The following is a 23,116-nucleotide window of genomic DNA, read 5'->3' on the forward strand; positions in this document are numbered from 1 at the left end:
TCGGGCCTGCAGTTGTCTTTTCTAAAGATTCAAGGTAATCATACACCTCCTGTTGACTTGGATCTATTTCTGGTGTTTTTCTTGGACTGACTTCAAAGTCTTGTTGAGGAGGAGGACTGCTTTCTAGCTCTGGCTGAGAAGGGCTTTCATCAACATGTGGAGGACTAGTTTCAATACTTGGCTGAGGACGAGGTGGACTACGGCCAGCTAGAGGTTTCTCGGGTGTTTCCCCACCCAAGTCAATGAAGTGGGGTTGTTTTACTTGTGTTTTACTCCCCCTTCCTCTAAGCCTATTGCTTCTTCTTAAATACTGTGGACTAGTACTCCCTTCTTCTATGTTCTGTTTTCCTTTTTCCTTCTTCTTTGTTGTAGCAGCTTGTTTTTGAAGATGCACTAGTCTCTCAAAAAATGTTTGATAGTCTTCCTCTATAGATGGCTCAAGTGATTGGTAGACTTCTTCTATGTTTCTTTTGCCTTTCAATTTTCTCTGTTTCTTGTCCTTAGTTCTTTTCTCCTTTTCTTTTTGACCAACTTCTTGAGTTTTGGTAATAGGAGAGTCTTGGACTATGGCACTCTTTTCTTTTCTCCTACTCCTTCTCGGTGTCTTTGGTGTACTACTTTCAAGTGCCTCAGATGGCTCTTGAAAGTAATTTCTTACTAAGAACCGTTCCCAGGTATCTTTGTTTTTCTTCAGTTGGTCTTCAATGAGAATCCTTACAAGTCCATGATGGTATAGATGAGGTTCTATATTTCCTATGTTCTTTTGGACTGTGGTACTCATCTTTTTCAAACTCAGCAGTAAGAAATATGGCAAATTAAGAATTTGACTCTCTAAAAAGTTAATCAATAGCCTAGCATGATACATGTACATTGCTCCAAAGCGTCCTTCGCAAGTGATAAACTTTTGGATGATTAACAATAAGCTGGCCCATTCTTCTTTCAATGCATGAACATGAATTCCTTTTGTAAACACAGTAACGTCCATACCTGGGTTACGTAGCATAATTCTCCATGCCTGCCCGTCCACACTTTTGTTTTTAAACCAACACTCACCTTCCTGGGGCAAGTCTGTGGCAGCTACTACTGTTGCTTCAGTGACTGTGAACTTCAAGTCTCCAATTTCCACCATCTGGCTGTCGAAAGACCGTGCAAAGGCTTTCGTTACCTCCTTGTTATGGCCCTTAAATTTTTGAATGAATCGTAGCCATTTCGCTTTCTTCAACAAATCTTTTACTTGGGGGTAACCTTCTAGATATTTAGGTCCTTCTGGTTCTGCCCTTAGTAATCGTCTCATTCTTTCCTCTGTTTTGAATTCAACTGAAAATTCAATTGCGTGTGAGGGTTTAGCAGAGGTAAGGTGGCTCGGTTGCAGGGTTTATGGCAAAAATACAGTGGCTGAAATTGGAGGATAACAGGTAACGAGAATGTTCCAGAACTGCAAGCGGAAACAGAGGATGAACAGCCGAGGTGAGTTGACAAAATGAAGTGCAGACGTATGTGAAAAAGATGGTTTTAACAGAATGGTAAGGAAATGGAGTGGAGTCGGGATTTTGAATTGAACGGCTGCGTACGAAATGTTACACATTTAATGAATGGTTGCGAAAAAATGCAGTGGAGAGGAGCCGTAATGAAATAGGTCACATCTCATGATTACAAGTGGGGTATGAAAGTGCAGTCGACTATGAGTTAAACTTGAAAATCAATCATGAGACCATTAAGGAATAAATGTATGGTTTATGGAATAATGTCGTGGGATGATAATGGGTAATGGAGCTATCGTGATAATAATTGCACATAGTAGAGCTTTTATGGTTTGACAACTATGCAAAATTGTGCCTTTAATTGCTATTTGAAAGAAATTTTTTTCTCATACCTTTGGAATCCTTGTCATTTGTTGTCCATTAGACTTTAATCAACTGCTCTTTATTGATGTCTGGAGATGCTCCATGTCTTCATAGCATATGCTCAGTCACACCTGCATTTTTATGATTATTGCACTAACATTTTGACTGTAAATTTGAAAAACAGAGTGGTGGCTGCGGAAACTGCTTCCAGCTGCGGAAACTGACACAGCACCCACTTGGCTGAACAAAGATAGTTAGATAATAACTAACTGAGTGGAAATGGTCCTGAAAGAGACATTTATTGATCAAATGAAATAAAATGAATGAAATGGAGTGAGATGAAGCAGAGTGAAGTGAAATGAAAATGAGATGGAGATGGAGTGGAATGGCAACTGAAGTGGAGTGAAAAAGAAGGGGAGAATTTTTTTGGAAAATATAGAGTGTCAGGTGTCCCTGATTTTCACTCTACATTTTCTGTATAAGACCGCCAATCAATGATTGGTTTTCAGGCTTATACAAGTTATTATTATTATTATTTTTTTTTTTTTTTGAACTGAAAGAAACAAAGGTTAGGCTGGTGGGGAAGAAGGGTTCTTCTTCACCAGCCTTATTGCGGAATTCTCTTGAAACATTTTGACAAATTCCTCTTTTGAGAGTGGCTTATGATAAATTTTCAATCTGTGGCCATTCACAATAACAGGAGTTTGAAATTCATCAATGGTCTTGATTCTTACCGCTACATTGCTACAGACTTTGTCAATCTCATATGGCCCAAGCCAATGGGTCTGAAATTTACCTTTGAAGTCTTTAAACTTGGAATCAAACAGTAGTGCCCAATCTCCCTCTTGAAACTTTTTCTCTTTGATGTATCTGTCATGCCACTTAGCTCTTTGATGTTGAACTAGATCAGTTCTTAAGATTGCTTCTTGTCTAATCTCATCTAGCTCATTCAGCTGCTCCATTCTGTGCTTTTGGGCTTCTGATAGGTTCATCCCCAACTGAACTGCCATCTTGAAAGTCTTGACTTGAAACTCAATGGGGAGCATGACTTCTTTCCCATAAACGAGTTCATAGGGAGAATGTCCTGTTGTATTCCTCCATGTAGTTCTATAGGCCCACAAGGCTTCAGGAAGTCTTTCTGCCCAATCTCTTCTGTGTAGATGAACAGTTTTGGTGATGATGTTCTCAATAACTTTGTTTGTAGACTCCATTTGGCCATTTGCTTGCGGATGGTAAGGAGTAGATTTTCGGTGCTTGATTTTGTATTCTTCCATCAGCTTCTCCATCAAGTTAGATGTAAATTGACTTCCCTGATCTGTCACAATTTCTCTTGGGACACTAAAACGAGTAAAAATATCCTCATAAAGAAAATTAACAACTGAATTTTCAGTAGCAGAAAGTAATGCTTTGGCTTCTACCCATTTAGTGACATAATCAGTGCATACCAATATATACTTCTTCTGTTTAGATGGTGGATTAATGGGTCCAATGAAATCTAAAGCCCATTTTTCAAAGGGTTCGATGAGTACTTGTGGTTGTAATGGAATTTCATTTGAAAGAGTCGGTTTCCCTACTCTTTGGCAGCTGTCACACCTTCTGACATATTGTTTTGTATCTTTGAAGAGGGAAGGCCAATAATATCCTAAGGAAAGGATTTTATAGGCCGTCTTTTTGTCATCAAAGTGTCCACCGCATGGTTCATCATGACATGCCTTGAGAATGTCAGGAATTTCATCTTCCCAAACACATCTTCTGATCACACAATCTAGCCCTGTTTTAAACAATTCGTTAGAAATCCATGAATAATTTGAACTCTCCTGAATAATTCTTCTTTTTTCACTAGGAAATAAATGTGGAGATAGCTTCCCTGTAATCAAATAGTTAGCAATATTTGCATACCAAGGAGTCTTAGTAGTTACTGCAAATAAATATTCATCTGGAAACTTATCCTCTACAGGAGAATCTTCGTTAGTATTTTGGATCCTAGACGAGAAATCAGCTACTTTATTTTGTTTCCCTGGTCTATCCAATACAGTAATATTGAATTCTTGTAAAAGTAAGAGCCATCTTGTAACTCTGCCATTAGTAACAGGTTTGCTCATTAGATATCTAATTGCAGAATGATCAGTATGGACAAAAGTTTCATAGCTTGTGATATAATGTCTAAACTTATTGATTGCATGAACAACAACTAAGAACTCTTTTTCAGTCACAGTATAGTTCAACCCAGTGGGAGTCAAATTTTTACTGGTATAGTAAATGGCATAAGGAAGTAAATCCTTTTGACCCAACACAGCTCCTAGAGCTGTATCTGAAGCATCTGTAGAAATATGGAAAGGAAGTTTCCAATTTGGTCCTCTCAAAATGGGTGCTTCAGATATTCTTGTTTTCAAAGTTTCAAATGTTGATTGACAATCAGAATCCCATTTGAATTCACAGTCTTTTGTAAGTAATTTGAAGAGTGGAGATGCTATTTTGGTGAATTTTTCTATAAATCTTCTATAGTATCCAGTAAACCCTAGAAAAATTCTAACATATTTTTGACAATTTGGAATAGGAAACTTGGAGATGACTTCAACTTTTGATCTATCAACTTTAATCCCATCCCCTGAAATATGATGTCCCAAAAAAATACCTTCAGTAAACATCACAAAGCATTTTTCATGACTCAATGAGAGGTTTGTTTCTTTACATCTTATAAGGACTTTTTCTAAATTCTCTAATGCCTCTTCAAATGAATCACCATAAACTGTAAAATCATCCATATAAACCTCTACACAATCATGGATTAGATCAGAAAAGATTCCTAGTACTGCCCTTTGAAATGTTGCGGGTGCACTACACAATCCAAAAGGAAGCACTCGGTAGGCAAAAGTTCCCCATGGACAGGTAAATGTGGTCTTATCTTGATCTTCAGGTGCTACCTAAATCTGATTATAGCCACTAAAACCATCCAAGAATGAAAAGTACTTTTTGTCTGCTAGAGTATCTAATACCTGATCGATAAAGGGTAAAGGAAAGTGATCCTTCAAAGTTGCTTTGTTCAATTCCCTGTAATCAATGCATACCCTCCATTTACCATTCTTTTTAGGTACTATAACCAAAGGAGAAACCCATCGGCTATCTGAAATTGGATAAATGAAGTTTACATTGAGTAGTTTTTGGAGCTCTTCTTTCACTATCTCCCTAAGGTTTGGATTCATCCTTCTCTGAGGTTGTCTGAATGATCTACTGTTTTCCTCAATATAGATGTGATGAATACAAATCTTAGGGTCAATACCTTTCATATCAGTATACTCCCATGCAAATGCAGTAGAATGTTTTTGCAATATTTTGGTTAGCTCTCCCTGTTGTGATTTTTCCAAGTTTTTGTTGATATTCAGTGTTTTACCTGGAAAGATTTCAATGGCAGAACTACCAAACTCTTCCATAGAGTAAAGAGACATTTGTCTAGATGATAGATACTCAATGTCAGAATCTAACTGAAATTGTGTGTGGTCATATTCTGAAGATGTTTCAAAGTTTTCTAATGTATTCAGAATTTGACTATCTTCACTGATTTCAGAAATGGTAAAGACAGGTTGTATAGTGTCCTCATCGTCAACCCATTCATTGTCTCCTACTTCTGTAATTGCTTTTGTTGGAGGATACAAATTGAATTTCTTTGTCGAATTACCATCAGAAATATACATATCCCCAGATCTACAACTGATAAAAGCATCAGCTGTGGCTAGCCAAGGTCTTCCTAAAATGAGTGGGTGTCCTCCTAGATTACTCTTGGGAGTTAAAATCATGAAATCTACTGGATATTCCAAAGAATCTAAGGAGACTGAAATGTCTTCTAATACACCATCTGGTTTAATAATTGATCGATCTGCAAGTTACAGTAAAGTAGGTGTAAAAAGAATATTAGGAAGTTTTAGTTGTTCCATAGTCTGTCTACTCATAATGTTGATAGAAGCCCCTAAATCAATCAAAGTATTTGGAATATCTACCCCATTGATATGTGTTTTGACAATTGGACTACCGGGATCTACATACTTCTGCATAGTAATTTTTCCCATCATGATATCTGCAATTTTTCCTACCAGGTGGATTCTTCTTGTATCTCTTGGTTTCCTTCCTGGTCTTTTAAAACTCAACTCCTTTATTGCTTTTGCTAGAATAGGAATCTCTCTAATGGCTTGTAACAAGGGAATCTTGATACAGACATTCTTTAATTCATCTAGAAAATCATAGTCAGGCAATAAGATTTGTTTTTCCACCACTTTGTCAATTTGTAATCTTTCAGGAAAAAGAGGTGTGGATGAAGATGCAGGTTTCTCGACTATAGGAGTTGTGAGGGTTGACTCTTTTTCTTTTTCTTTTTGAGTGCTTGGGTTTTGAAGAGGTGCTTTAGAACCTTTATTGGCTTCAAGAGAATCTTCCTCAGAAATGCTTTGCTTTTGAGCATCTATAGAAGGCTTGTCTAAAACTCTACAAGATCTGAGTTGTACATCATTAAGAGGAACAATCATATAGGTAGGAAATTGTTGTCCTTCTACCATGTAAGAATTTTGAGGGTTTTTATTGTTGGGGTTCGCAATGGCTGGGAAGGTAGTTGATTTGTCTTCTGTTGGAATGGAAGCAGGAGTTGAGAATTTGGATTCTGTTGAGAAGGTTGTTGTTGTTGTGGAAATGGAAATGATAGTTGTGGATTTTGATTTGGAAGTTGTGGAGCTTGTTGATTTTGAAAAGATGGAGGATATTGATAAAATTGAGCAAATCTCCCATAAGGATTTTGCATACCTTGTACCCATGATTGAAAAGGATTTTGACGTTGGGACCAAGGTTATTGCCAAGGATTCCAATTTGGTGGGGGTTGAAAGTTCATAGAGTTGTTAAACCCTTGATTTTGTTGCCCCTGCCAAGGTCTCCTTGAAACAAAACAGAGAGACTCAATTGAATTTGGATCTTCTTGAAAGACAGCTTTGAGCCTAGGAATTGAAGGACAATCCTTGGTCTCATGGTTTTCTGAACAAATCACACATGTTTCTACAAGTTTTGCATCCAAGGGACATTCCATTAGAGCATGTTTCTTCCTACATTTTGGACAAAAGATGGCCAAAGCTTCAGCGTCTGCTTTCTGCTTGTTTTGTATCTTAAGGGTGTCTAGTTGCTCACTAAGATTCCCTAAAATATCAGTTTTGAATTCATCAAGCATGTTGCCAATCCCAGCCCTACTTACTGATCCAGTTGCAGATTTGTTTGCTCTAATGAGAGAAGGATCTCTAGGCCCTTTTCCAGTTTTAGATTTTCCCCTTGAGAGATGGACACATAGCTCTGCTATATCATGAAGTGGAAGTTGAGATATATCTCCTTTTCCCATCATGTTCAAAATATCTATCCATTCATCTCTAATGGCTTTTAATAGAAGGGCTTTCAAGGTTTTTTCATCTAAGTTATTCATTTTTGCTATTTTCAGGTTGTATTGAAATCTTTCAAGTAAATCCTCCAAGTTTTCATCTTCTTTTGCACCATTTTGAATACCTCATCCTTGTGATTGGTGGGCATACAATAGTCTAGGTATCTATCAAAAAATGTTTGTTTCATATCATTCCAAGTCCTAATGGATTGAGTGACTAATCCCATGAACCATTTCAAAGCAGCTCCCTTCAATGTTGAAGGAAACAATTTGAGTTTTTGAGAGTCTTCCAGATAATCATAAGTTCGACACACGACTTCAAACTCAAATAGAAATGTTTCAGGATCCTCGTTTCGTAACCCATGAAAGTTTGAGAGGACAGATGGTGAGATGTTTTTCATTGTTGCTCGAGAATGCTCATCAACTATAGGAAATCCGAATGAGTTATCTCCATCCCTATTTCCCCCATTGTTACCTCTACCTCCTCCATTGTTTCCTCCTCCTCCTCTACCTCTACCTCTACCAAATTCGTTTACTACTTCCTTTGTCATGATAGTTTCCTCAAAGACCTCAAAGTCCTCTGGTTCTTCTACCAATGGCGAACGAGGAGGAATTTCTCCCTCTTCTTCTTCAGGTGATTCTACTTCTTCAATTACAATGTGTTTTCCTATAGAAGTAAAAAAGGGTCTTTTCCTAACTCAGGTTCGGTGGATAGTGTGGGAGAGTCTCCTAATTCAACTACTGCCTCTTGAATTCCAGGAGTCCTAAGGCTAGGAGTGTGAGTTGGAGATGATGGAGGTGTTTCTTGTCTATTCCTGGAAGTAGATGGAGTTGTAAAAATCGAACTCTTGGCCCTAGCTAAAAACCTTCCCCTAGAATCTCTTGCTCTACGCATGTCATTTTTTTTATTTTTCTTCATGTCAGGCTAATAATTCTCTTTCTGATCTTCCAGGTCACTCTAGGTGCAAGAAGAGAGCATACTCAAGAAATTATTAAACCAATAACTCTCTTTTCTGATCCTCCAGATCACAATGGGTGCAAGAGGAGAGCATACTTTGAGAAGTTATCAATTTTTACCTTCCTTGAAATTTTCTTGTTTTTTTTTTTAAGAAATTGGCTACCTAGTTTCACTTCCCCGGCAACGGCGCCAAAATGTTTGGTCAATTTAGTGTGTCTTAAATTGCTATTTAAAATGTCAATCCGGGAGTCGTAAACTGCTGAAGTGAAATGCACTGTATATGCAAGATAACCAATTTCTTATTTCTTTGTCGTTTTTGAGTTTTTGGTTTGTTTTTGGGTTTATCTTCTGTTGATTTCCTGATGTGAGATGGCAGAATTGAAAGTCAAGTATGGATGGCAATGGTGACTTCTACAATGATTTTCCAAACTTTAAAGTTCTCAAAAAGGTTTCAAAACTTGTTGTGATGAAATCAATTCCTAAAAGAAAATAAAAATGTACCAAAACAGTGAGCTAGTGACAATGAAGCCCAGTATCCTTACTGCTGTATAAAAAGAAAATAAAAACTGAACTCAAAGCAATTCAAAGACTGTAAGCAAAGCAAATTAAATCACACTACTTCAACTCATATTCTTACCTCTCACCATTCGACTCGCTCTGGCTATAGGAGGTAATCATAAACAAATTGAGTAATCTGATATCTAAATTGCTTGAAATGAAATTGCATAAAATGAAACTAAGATTAAACTATGCATTCATATTTCAATCCCTAAAAATGACATGAGTAATCTAATCACTAACTTGCAGAAAAGTAAACTAAATTATACTACATCAACTAATATTCTGATTCCTCACTATTTGAGTCGCTCTGGCTATAGGAGGTAATCATAAACAAATGGAGTAATATGAGATCTAAATTGCAAGAAAGTAAATAAGAAAAACAGAATTGAAAGGAATGACAATGTTGGAATTAAAACTCAGAACATAAATCAGCAGAAGGACAAGATGATTTCATGTCATTAGTCATTAAAAACTATGTGAAATTGCCTGGGCTGTTTACAAGAACCTGAAAGAAAAACACTGGTCAGTTAACAATCATGAGAAAGCATAAAAGAAAATATGGACAACAGTTAACATGAATATCAGAATAGTGTAATATATACAAGCAAATGATTATGAAAGAAGTAACATAATGAAAGAAAGCGAGAAACTATACAGTAGTTACAGAGCCTTGGTGTACAGGGGCCCTCTGCAACCTCGGCCAATCAATACTCAGTCACAAATTGAACTTAAGAACGTTGTCTTCTCATATATTAAAGTGCAGTCATAAGATAAATATAGAGCATGGCATAGTGGGCTCGTAAAAACAGTTAAGATTACAGATAAAAAGCTAACTATCAAGCGTATGATAACGCGTTATTTATAACTGAGGATGCTATAACTAATTCCTAAATTCTGCGCTGCCAAACAGACACATGAATAACCTCGTCCTAAGATCTAGCAGTATGGTAGTCGTGACAATTAAATCTAAGGAGTGGTGGTTGTTCGATTTGGTTCACGGATCGATCCACAGGTGTTAGCACACCTTCGGAGATTGAGGAACTTGCCACGCAAATCTTCACGTGGTAAAAACAGAGTCGTGCCACTGCAAAACTCTTGGTTTGACCACTGCTTTGACTGCCCTTGACCATGGTTGTTTGTGAGTGATTCGGCTGAACCAAGGGGACACGCTCCATGTACACATCATTTGCAGCTTTCCCATGTGGCCGGATTCTCCAGTGGACACCTGTAACATAGTCTTCAACAAAATGGCTACGGAAACTTGAGCTGGCTGCGGAAAGTGACAAGTTTCTGCATCTGATTGAACAAAAATATAAATCAAACAGCAGTCACAAGACATATTTAGGAAACCATTTTATAAGCTCTTTTTAAACTAATATGCAATGATTTGACAGCTTGGTGGGTCAAGTAAATGGAAAAGAAGGCTAAAAAGGTGTATAGGGAAGATGCAAGTTTGGGACTCAACAATAATATTTCAAGTCCAGATTTCGGATCCAGTTCTATGTTATATGACGATTTTCAATGTAAATTGGATTTACGCTTGCGAAACTTAATCAATCCATGAATTAAAAACCAGGGGCCGATTCTTTCACACTTGTTCCTTTTGATTTTATAAATGTTTTAATGAAGGCAATATTTGTGTTTTTAAGCATTTCTATCATATTTTCATAAGCATAGCTAATGTTGGTTATCTCTGTGGGCGAGGACCGAGAAAAGGCAAGCGAGGTCGAAGAACGGATGCATAAGCATCAAGTATGGCTCTGGGTAAAAGATGCATGAACGGATCTGAAGAGTTTATATATGCGGGTGTGCTCTATCTAAAGATCTGGCTTTAGGCATTGGCAGTCATGTTTCCACATGTTACCTGTGTGTTCCGAAGGTTATGCAGTCTAGGGCCTTATAATGAAGAAATGACACGCATACCTCCTCCTTTCAATCAGCATCTATTCATTTCCCCAGGAAATGAAATTCTCTAGCAGATGTGGCCTTTACGGGTCAACCGTTTCACTGATCGGGTCTATGCCTGTATATTTTAATTTTTATATTGAAAAGAGGAGGGAGGTGAAAAGTCAGGGGAAGACCGAGGGTTAGTTGCTTCTGCATAAGTATTAACTCCGAATATGAGGGGAGGACCTTTTTTGGGCAAAACAACATTTGATTTATTATGAATAAAGAACATTGTTTGGTCGGGAAAGAGCCTTTTTCAGATTCATTTGCCTCTCCTTTCATTTGTTTAGAATCAGGATGTCATTGCTGGCATAAATATAAATGTGATTAGTTTTGTGCATATTGATAACGGACAGTTCGTGACTAGTCTTGGTTATTCAAATATGATTTGTTACCATGGTTAATTCATGAACGATAGATGATTCGAGACCTTGTTAAGCATCAGTTGCAAGTTTTATTTGTATGGAAAGGAATGTGTATTCCTGTATAAGTAATTAGATTGCAACTAATATTTCATACAGACTTGTTCATCTGTGAACCAGTAACTGATTCATTAGGACTTGGAATTTATATATGATGTTTAACTTCCTTTTGTTATGCTCCTGCAGGATAGCTTAGAATAGATAGGACTAGCATAAGTAGTTAGAATTAGTGTAGATAGGATTTGATACATATAGGTTAGCTGTTTCGTTTGTTGATCTAATTGAAGTCTTCCTTCGAGAAGCAATCTTTCAACATACATAATAGCTTATGGGATCCTCTCAACCCCGTCAGAACTAGCCATTCCAAAAGAAAGCAGATCTGATTGGGGTCTACAATCGGGTTAGTTCCCCTTGTTGACATAGCGAAAATTTGCAGCGTCAACAAATTGGCGCTAGAAGGAGGGCCTAAACCACTGTCCACAACTTTTTATGATTTCATCTATAAATTTCGCGCATGGACTCGAAAATATTAATGCATGGATCATAAAGGTCGAAAAGATCCTTCCTCCCATTTGGAAAAGCCTCATTTCGAAGAAAGAGAGATCCCTCTAGGTGCCGTGCTTGGGTCACCCGAAGAAGAGACACTGTGGGAGTATCCTGTCACTCAAGAAAAACCAGTCAGAGTACTTACTCGGGCTTACGCTTGTTCCCTCTCTCAACTCTCCATCTTTCACTCTTTACCTCCTACAACTAAAAGAAAGCCAAGGATTTGTTCCATAAACGAAGAGACATCTGCAGCCCCGTCTCTTGAAGATATTGTGCTAGAGTCCTTGCAAAGTATCAACACTCCTTGGGAAGAAATTCCTAAGGGTCCACTCTCTGAAGGTAATCCCTCTCCCAATTTGGGTAATCCTAATAATGAGCACCTTGAAGAAACCTTCAACCAAAACCTCCATATCCATAATATGGCTAACTTTCCTCTTCCAGGTGGGAATCAGCTTCAACCAGGTGGGAACCAACTCCCACCTCCTCCAGGAGCACTCCCTTCCTGGCTCGCTCAATATGTCGTAGCGGTACCTGGGCAGCAACATCCCTTACCCAAGGATGCAGAAAGAGTACTGCGTAAATTCAACCCTGAGCGGGGAGACATTGCTGATAACCATATTTGCTCTTTCTTCCTGGTTGTGCGCATGTTAGGAGTAGCCGATGAAGATGTAGTATGTCGCTTATTCCCTTTTACTCTGATTGGTGTGGCCTTCACATGGTACTTTAGCTTGAGAATGGGATCGATCACCTAATGGGTTGCCTTTCAAGAGGCCTTTTTAGACAAGTTTGGTGATGAAAAAACACCTATGGCCTTAGTTTTAGAACTATCTCGTTTGAAAATGGAAGCCAAAGAAAAGGTCAAGGATTTTAACATCCGGTTCAACACTTTGTTCAACAGAATCCCAGCTAATGCTAGACCTACTGAGGAGGTGCTCATGGAATTCTACATCACTGCTCTCCCTGTCCCTACTGCGATGTGGGTCAAAAGGAGTAACACACAAACCTTACAGGGTGCTATCGATGAAGCAGTAAAAGTCGAGAATGAAATGATCAGTCTCACAGCATGTCATCATACAACCGAAGAAAAGAAAGCCTCTCAATCATCCAAGAATAATAATGGAAGTGATAAAAAAGGGGCTGAAATCAAAGAAAAAGATACCACAGATGTGGAAGGTTTGCATCAGATCATTAAGAAATTGACAAACATAGTCATCGATATGAAAAGGAATTCTAGAGAGAGTACAAGTGGGAATAGAGGAGATTATAACAGCAGAAAATCCTTCAAACCTTTCTATCGTAAGAAGACAAAAGGTGGTCATGGTCAACTTGCACTGCCTGCTCCACCCAATGAAGGGAATTTAAATATGGAAGAGCTAGCTCTTATCGGATCACTCCTTAACAACGAAGAACCTATAGTGGTGCTGGAGCCAGAATAAGAAAATGAGGAAGAATACCAAGTAGAAGAGCCCTTGGATGAAGAATCTCAAATCAATGTACTGTGGGATTTCTATACAAATGAGAACGATTATGACGAAAGAAATGGTACCACAGAAATCCACACTAATGAAATCCACACACGAAGTAAGGGGCCACTTGTGGGCGTGATGAAGCCTGTAGACCAGACAAAGAATTTCACCCTTTGAAGGCATCCGCTCCCAAATTTCCTGTTGAGAAGGGTAGACCTAGTGGTGATTCCAAGAGTAGTCCAATTGTGATCTGTCCACAGAAAGATAACACATCTCTGATTGCAACAAAGGCGACTCAAAATGGTAAAATCCCACCTAAGAATGGAAAAACAAGTATGTTTACTCAGCCCCAACCTGTTTATAACATTGATTACAATTGTAGTGCCCACTCTAGTTTCCTGACTCTATTATGACATTATCTTACATAATTTAGTCTATGAGGAACTCAGGCCGAGGATCCAGAAACGTGACTCTATTATCAGTGAATGTGATGGTTATGTATGTTCTTTATTAATATTATGATTACGATATAATTAATGGTTATGTGTACTCTCTATTGATATCATGATGGTGATAGTAGTAAAGGATAGACATGTTTCTATTGATGTTATAATGATGATAGCTTTGATCTATATGTATGGTTCCATTAAGGTTATGATGATGCTAGCCATGATGGAGGTATCCCCTATGTTAGCTACTTACATTAGTTCTGGTTCACAATGAACAATGATGTGAATGACTAGGTGATGGTAAAAATGTTATTATGACAATGACTAACACTGAAAAACCTGGTTACTGATTATTATTGAGTATGGAAAGAAACCACTAGAGGCACTCGCACATGACGAGTTGACGATACCTGGTTTGATGAAAATCTATATTATTTTATGTTTGAAATACTAATCGATTTTGAAACCTGCTATATATGTTTATCTATATTCTGATGATATGTTAATGGTTGTAGGCACAGATGAGTTGCTTGGCCGAATGACTCACATATGGGTGATGGGGTTGTACAAGTGGATGGAACTACATGGGAGGGGTGGGACAGTGTCCCTGATCTCACCCACTAGCACTCCCGCCGTGACTTGGGCTGGAAGGGTTGAAACACCTTCGCCTTGAAGATCACGATTCCATGAGGGCAGACCCCCAAGTTGGGTCGCTCATGAGGATTTTACAGTGGGGCGCGCATCAAGGCAGATTCCTTGATCCCCGACACCATTAGTCTCACTATAGCAGGCAACATAAGAGATGATAGCGGTCTATGATGTTGCACCTATACTTCCCCTCGTAGTCACTGAATGCTTGAAGGGCAAGTGGTGTGGCACCCTTGGAACTTCAAGGGAATTTCTTGAAGGGCATGACCAACCTGGCACCCTTGGCATCAAAAATAAAATTTTAGGCATGGCACCCTTGGAACTTCAAGGGACTTTCTTGAAGGGCACGACCAACTTTGCACCCTTGACATCACAAATAAATTGTTAGGCGTGGCACCCTTGGAGCTTCAAGGGAAATTCTTGAAGGGTACGACCCAAACTTGGCAACTTGGAATCATTAAAAATAAATAAATTAATAAATATAATCAAGAAATGAAAACTACGTAAATTTACATCAAGGGTAAATGATGTTAGAAACCGAGGTAATTAAATCAAAAATAAAAATTGGGTTAAGAGGATCATAGGAAGACATAAAATAGATTACCTTAAAAATTCTACCCTTCCCATGTTGGAAAATACTAGGTAGATTATGTGGTTTAATTAGGTAAAAGGAGAAAGAGGGATATAATTGTAAGGATAAAGATTAATCCTAAACTAATTAAACCTAATTAAGAAAAGAAGAAGGTGAATTAAAATAAGAATAATAAATTAAATTTAGAGAAATGTAGAGAACCTCCATGTGGCAACAACCAACATAAGAATATCCATCTAAGAGATAACTTGAGTTAAATTAGAGGGGTAGATAGGGGATCAAATCTTGACTCATTAATTGACTTTAGTAATGAACCCAAATCAAGGAATAAAAAGGGGGATAAAGAGGCAACTAGGAGAAGAAATAGGAATCTTGTTGAGGTGAGGAAAATATTAGTTTTAAATTAAAATTTAAGTAAATAATTTTGGGAGACCCTTGATGAAAGAGTGACACTTGGGTGGGTGAATAATCAAGCTATTGAATTATATAAAAAATAACTAATTATGCATGACATGCCAAGTGTCACCTATGAGGACTCCTATAAAAAGGGGCAAGCCATGAGAGAAGGGACTTTGGGAACCCTAATGTTGGATGGATGAGATGATGTCAAAGCAGTGATTACGATCCTATAGTGAGTTTTGTGAGGTAGAGGATTTTAGAGAGGGGGCTCTTGAGCCAAGGAGTGCTCTCCTCTACCAGCTATTGCAATTCTCCATTGTACAACCCCATTGCAGCTCAGGGGTCCGCGGGGAAGAAGAGTACCCAAGGAGTAGGCTAGGAGGTTAACCGGTGGGTCATCGCATTCGGATCAAGTACATCGCCATTCATTCATGGAGGTGACCGACAACAAGGGAATACTAGCAACAGCAAAGCAAACAGAGTCTCGTCTTCTGGTAAACGATACATATGTGTTGCAATACTATTTTGGTCTTAGTTAAATATATGTAAATCTTATGATATGTTTCTTGAAATGAATTCCTAATGTGTTTCTCTTCTAGTTGCATTTTGCTGTGATTTAAAAAAAAAAGATATGTATATAGTCTGGATGTGGTCCTTACACTTGGTATCAGAGCTTAGTTGAACCCTTGAGACCTATGGGCCCATGCATGCATGACTAGTTGTTAAATATCTACTACACTCTACCTTGAAATTGTGTATGGTAACCTTTCAAGGCTCTCTCTAATAAGCTGCAAATTTATTTTTGGTTTAAAAAAAAAAAAAAATTCCATCTCCATGAATCAAAATCCCCATATTCTTTATCCGATCCTTGTCGGTAGAATAATACAGCTCTGCCCTAGTTTTTCCTATAACGACAGGATCCACTGCCTCGAGATGGCTGGGGTTGGAAAACTATGCATTTTCCTTCATCTCTTTATCTGTCATAAATGCCCCTTAGCTTAATTGACGTCTTGTGTGTTTCTATCACAAGTTCTTCCTGATGTAGAACCATCTCATATGAGAGAACATTTGTGGGACAATCTCTGTAGATATCGCTGCAAAGGTCACAATAATTGGGCATTTGATAATTATTTACAAACACTGGGCATTGTAGTAAATCTACACCCCCTTCAGAAAGATGAGTACATGTCATTTGGCATTCAAATGCACAACTGACGTTCGATATTGCTTGTAAACTGGCACCTGGGCACATATGTTTTGAAAATTATCCTTCACGGTCCATATATTAACACGATTCTTGCAACGCTTACTATGAAATTTGGATACGAAACCCGGTAACATATGTTCTTTGTTTAAAACCCCACTTTGATATTCGCTGAAGGTGATCTGCGTGTTTGTTTGGGAATCGACGCTCTGACACTTGTGGCATCAAACACTTGAACTCATACCTTGCCATTTGTGCCATTCCTTAGGTTGGCATACAATTGGACTTCTATGTTATGGTTTCAATGGATTTCTCTGACCTGGATAATTCGGTGCCACCTAATGAAAACTAAAACTTTTAGTTCTGTTTGAGCATTAAACACTTGGCCCTCAACGTTCTCCCATGACGGTGAAGAACCCAAGCCAAATCTTAATTATTACAATGGAAGCTGAGCTGTCTGACAACCTTCAATAAATATAAGCTTCCGCTTAAAAGATCCGCAGAATTCCAGATAAATCAAAGCACGAAATCGCTTTAAAGTGTTCCGGAAACCACGCGATGAGATCGTGCTGACTAACTATTCCGAGATTAAAAATGGTATGTGGACAGTGTACGATTAAGTGTAATCAAGATGACAATAAAATCACTGGCATATCCTTTTATATAAATTTCACAACTTTACGTTTTAAAAACGCAACGTGGACAGTTTGTATTGAACTACATGGGCGGTGTTTGCAGATTTTGATTAGCATGCAACAAACTGTGTAACAGCAGTTTTGATCTCGTCTCAGATCTAGAACCGAGCTGAGAAATGTACTTCGAACCGTTATTTAAATTGATTTTTAACTGGATTAATTAACCTTGAACATATTTCGGATCGCATTGATTAATCAATCTTGAACATATTTCGGATCGGTTGTATCCGTTGAACCTTGAGCAGTCTGTGCAAGAATGGGATACAAAATTCAATGAGATATTGGGTCCTCGTGTCAGGCGATTTGCATATTGTTATCTGCTCTATGACAGACACAGTTTCAAGATTTAAGTCAAGGGCTGCATTTTGGGGAAAGGTTGTTAACTTGGTGTTTAATGCCATCGTTAAAGCCGACGATATATAGATTTGTTGGTTGCAGCAGGCCTGCAGCAAAAGATCATTCTCTTGATAAGATTCGTCGTATATTTCAAGAGGTGCTAGTAAAAAAATAATTTTCCAGTAGCAACGTATGGATGTAGATAATGTGCTTGCTGATGGCCGGCCTTTCATTTGTGGCAACAAATTTACAGCTGACTTGACATTTGCTACACTTGCTGGTCCTATACTATGCCCAGTGGGATATGGCACCTATCTAGTACCAACAGAAGAACTTCCATCGGAGGTGGCTGAAGTTAACCTTTCTTTAAAAAAGACACTAACAGGGAAGCATATATTGAGGATGTACGAAAATGAAAAATACAGGAAAGTGACTTCAAAGGTGCTAGTGAGCTGATTCAGTGCATTTACACCTCGACTTTTATGTTCGTGCGTATTATTGGCAACCAATATGGATTTTAAGTAAACAGCATATAATTTTTCTTCTTAGGATTTGCATCTTTTAAGCAATTTGCTTTCTCTTCATATAGCAGTACTTTGATAAAGGACCAAGATCTATTAAACTTCGTATTTTGTTTTCTGAATGTTGCTATCTCTGTTGTTATTTGAGCAAGTTTAAGTTGCCTAAACCTATAATACGGTCTTGGCATAGTCATGGAACATTCAACCTTGATCATTGTGCCTTTTAATTAAACACATTTTTCCCAAACTGTAAATATCGAGAACCAACTAATAAGGCAACTGTTCAGTTGTGAGTAGTGAGATTGACAGAATATAAAACTGTATACAAGGGTTCTATTCTTGTTGCGGTCTGCCTCATCTGAATGGCATTTTCTAAAATATACCAGGTAATATGTAAGTCTCGGTGAAATTTAAATAAATACCTCAAAGTTGGAACGAAAGCTAAAAGAAATCCATCTTATATAGTGCAGCCCAACCTTGAAGTGTATTTCTCAAAATGACTTCACAAAAATTGAGAACTAATGCGAATAGCGAATAAACAAACATATTTATTCTAGCTGATAGGGAGTAACTGTCTATGTAGTGCATACCAAATGAAGACACCTTGGGGATGATAATTCAAGTTTAGGTTTGTCCTTAGGCAAAAATAAATAAATAAATAAATAATGTATTATATGTGACACTCTTCTTGTATTTGTGTGTTTTGAAGAGACTGTAAAAAATTTTCAATCTCTTGTATATTTCTTAATACTAGTTTCAAGCAGCAAAGCATAGTTTCTTCTGACTACCGAAGATAGTTGTGAATGCATATCACATAAACAACTTGTAAATAATAATTGAAGTTTAAATGTGTCCCTTGATGCAAAAATATTCATGTATTGTATGTGACGCTCTTCTAGTATGTATTTGTAATTTCTGAAAGCTTTGTCAAATATTCTAATATTCGATGTAGAATGAGATATTATGTCAATTTATTGCGATCATGGTTTTCCATTTTGTTTGGCTTACTCAAAACATTAATAGATTAAGTAGTATTTTTGGGCATTGCTATGGAGAAAAACTTGTGTGTGGACAGGGAAGAGCTCTCTCGAGATTGCCTCGAACTCAAGGCGGAGTGAGGGAAAAGCACTGCAAAAATATAAAAGCTTCAAATAGATAATCAATTAAAGCATGCAAAGAACAAGAAAGTGACTAAAGTGTACCCTTTTACTGATGGTTGTCCTTTGCTGACACGGCTGAAACATGTCATATCTGTAATCAAGTTTGTATCTCGTCGGAACATCTTGCTCTGTTTTAGTGATGGCGGAGCAGGTTTTCTTTTGTCCTATTTTATTTTTCTTGAAAATGATGCCTGGATTAGTAAGAAATATTATTATTTGAGAAATTATAATCGCCCCTCTAAAATCCTAGAGTCTAGATAACGCAAACTCTGCAGTAGAAGACGGTAGACTCATGTTCAAAATATAGTTTGCGTTTGTTTTTTTTGGAGGAATGCTATATTATTTACAGTTTTTCAACATATCTATTGAAGTAACATTTAGCCGTAAATAATGATGTGACATTTATTTTGAAAGCGTAGTGTGATTCATGTAATATTTTGCTCCAGTGTGAATACTTGCACTATGGACATAGTTCCCATAAAACCCAGTGCTGGGATGGTATAAAACCAGCATTGAAATGTTTTGTAAAACATTTAACCAACGCAGCTTCTTTCATCAAAGGGAACCTGTCTTGTTAATTTATTTTGCTCAGAAGGTCAAGTGTGTTTGATATATGGCAACTTTGTAGCAGAGATTACCACACTATGGTAGAGCCAGACTAGCTTTGATATAGATCCCCTGACGCCAATCTTGCAGGCCAATTCAAAACTAGTTGTCATTGATTTTGCAAAAGGGCCATGTGTTGTTTGTTAAAATAAATATGTCTCTCAATACAGTTGAATTGGGACATGGGAAACACCATCAGAGAATAACATATTTTAATTTATACCATAAATGACTGTTGTACATAAGTTTTATTTTCTTCTAAAAGGTACCTGAATTTATAAATTATCACATGTATATATTAAAATCACTGACCAATGATTAGGCTTTTTCAAAAGAACCATCCCTCCATTGAACTGACAACACGTCGCTGTATCCCCAAAAACTGAACCTACATCTCGCGATGTAGTTGAAGTAGATTTTAATGTTTAGTGGATAACAAAAATTAAATAAATAGGACATAAGGTTAACCAAGTCTCTGCAATATAATTGTGAGACTGAATGTTTTTTTTTTAAAAACGGGTGTCTCTCTTGTTGGAGAACTCGACGAACTGGCCATAGGAATGAGCAAATGGTTTCTATGGCCATCACTGCTGTCTAGATTATGCCCCATTTATTTTCCACGGAATGAGTTATTCATAAGTGTACAATGTGTACAATGATTTGTGATTTGTATAAAGCATTTTTCTCATGGTTTTATGAAACAGTATTAGTAGTGAAATTTTTATTTTTAAGTTCACAGCTGAAGGGTTGTGTACTTTGATAATATGAGGTGTATGCGAAAATGTGGAGAATCATTTTGGCGGATAAATTTGGTCAAATATTCAGACATCGGGATTTGTAAGAGTGAATCATCCAAGAAGGGATTCTCTCGGCATAATTTGGTACAGGAGCTTCAGATTATGATTGTTAAGTTTTGTTGCTCAGTTCATATTCAGGCCTCTGTATGCTCTAGAATTATTTTATTACTGAGAAAAGATATCTTATTGCAAATTCCCCTTACTTTTATTGAAGTATTCAGAAATAATTTGGCCAAATATTTAGTAGATAGTGATCAATAAGTCTTATGCCAGTAAATAAATTAAATTAAGCAACTATTTCACGCAGTTGACTAGACTGTTGCAAGAGTACCTTCTATCATCAGTAAGAATTGAACTTGAGACCTATGTCCCATAAGTTCTCCACTTTGGAAAATTTAGGTGAAAGCATAAAAATGGTGAAATATACAACCAAGCAAGAGCTTGTTTTAAGGGTCTCATACATTGCTCGAGTGAGTTTTGATACTCAATCAATACCTCTATATATTATCAATACCATATATTAGCTTGAAAAGAGACTTTTCTTTTCAATCTTGAAATAGGATTGGAAATTCATTCGCAACCATTAAAATAATAATAATAATAATAATAATAATAATAATAATACTTGTATGCTCTTTTCTTATACGACAATATTATTGCAACATTTATTACAATGAACTTTGACAGATGCAATGATGAGAATACAAATCACGTTTTGTTACATATTATCCCCAACATTGTCACTTATAGGGTCATATAGACGTAGTTTGAAATGAACTACTATAATTGGAAGCTACAAGAGTATAGTGTGTGAATGACTTTACTTGGTTGAATGCATCATATATTAATTTGTACCATGAGATGAATATTGATTGTGATTGTCCTGCTTCTTGTTTTGTTGTCTCTTAATACATAAATAATTATGGGTTGCAATGATCACAGATATAGTCCTTTAGTTATAACAGAATTTTGGTATAGATACCTTGGGAAAATTATAACCTGCCCACCAGAAGGTTGGCAAGAGTTTCAGGAAGGGTTCCTAAGATTATGTGTTCTCGTTTCTCCTTTACGTTCTAAGGACTTCGGGACGAAGTCCATTGTTAAGAGGGGGTGTATGTAGTGCCCACTCTAGTTTCCTGACTCTATTATGACATTATCTTACATACTTTAGTCTTTGAGGAACTCAGGCTGAGGATCCAAAAATGTGACTCTATTATCAGTGAATGTGATGGTTATGTATGTTCTTTATTAATATTATGATTACGATATAATTAATGGTTATGTGTACTCTCTATTGATATCATGATGGTGATAGTAGTAAAGGATAAACATGTTTCTATTGATGTTATAATGATGATAGCTTTGATCTATATGTATGGTTCCATTAAGCTTATGATGATGCTAGCCATGATGGAGGTATCCCCTATGTTAGCTACTTACATTAGTTCTGGTTCACAATGAACAATGATGTAAATGACTAGGTGATGGTAAAAATGCTATTATGACAATGACTAACACTGAAAAAACCTAGTTACTGATTATTATTGACTATGGCAGGAAACCACCACAGGCACTCGCACATGACGAGTTGACGATACCTAGTTTGATGAAAATTTATATTATTTTATGTTTGAAATACTAATCGATTTTGAAACCTGCTATATATGATTATCTATATTTTGATGATATGTTAATGGTTGCAGGCACAGATGAGTTGCTTGGCCGAATGACTCACATATGGGTGATGGGGTTGTACAAGTGGATGGAACTACATGGGAGGGGTGGGACAGTGTCCCTGATCTCACCCACTAGCACTCCCGTCGTGACTTGGGCTGGAAGGGTTGAAACACCTTCGCCTTGAAGATCACGATGCCATGAGGGCAGGCCCCCAAGTTGGCTTGCTCATGAGGATTTTACCGTTGGGCGTGCATCAAGGCGGATTCCTTGATCCCCGACACCATTAGTCTCACTATAGTAGGCAACATAAGAGATGATAGCGGTCTATGATGTTGCACCTATACTTTGCCCTCGTAGTCACTGAATGCTTGAAGGCAAGTGGCATGGCACCCTTGGAACTTCAAGGGAATTTCTTGAAGGGCACGACCAACCTGGCACCCTTGGCATCACAAATAAAATGTTAGGCGTGGCACCCTTGGAACTTCAAGGGACTTTCTTGAAGGGCACGACCAACTTTGCACCCTTGACATCACAAATAAATTGTTAGGCGTGGCACCCTTGGAGCTTCAAGGGAAGTTCTTGAAGGGCACGACCCAAACTTGGCACCTTGGAATCATTAAAAATAAATTAATTAATAAATATAATCAAGAAATGAAAACTAGGTAAATTTACATCAAGGGTAAATGATGTTAGAAACCGAGGTAATTAAATCAAAAATAAAACTTGGGTTAAGAGGATCATAGGAAGAAATAAAATAGATTACCTTAAAAATTCTACCCTTCCCATGTTGGAAAATACTAGGTAGATTATGTGGTTTAATTAGGTAAAAGGAGAAAGAGGGATATAATTGTAAGGATAAAGATTAATCCTAAACTAATTAAACC

At 37.4% G+C, this 23,116-nt stretch overlaps 1 pseudogene; it reads left to right on the forward strand.

The window, feature by feature from the left end:
* The first annotated feature begins 12,101 nt into the window (after positions 1–12,101).
* On the forward strand, positions 12,102–17,927 carry LOC149145853 (uncharacterized; annotated as a pseudogene).
* Positions 17,928–23,116: the final 5,189 nt, after the last annotated feature.

Source organism: Pinus tabuliformis, chromosome X (genome assembly GCF_031772625.1).
Source record: "Pinus tabuliformis cultivar Carrire ecotype Pingquan chromosome X, CPIR1, whole genome shotgun sequence".
Classification (NCBI taxonomy): Eukaryota; Viridiplantae; Streptophyta; class Pinopsida; order Pinales; family Pinaceae; genus Pinus; species Pinus tabuliformis.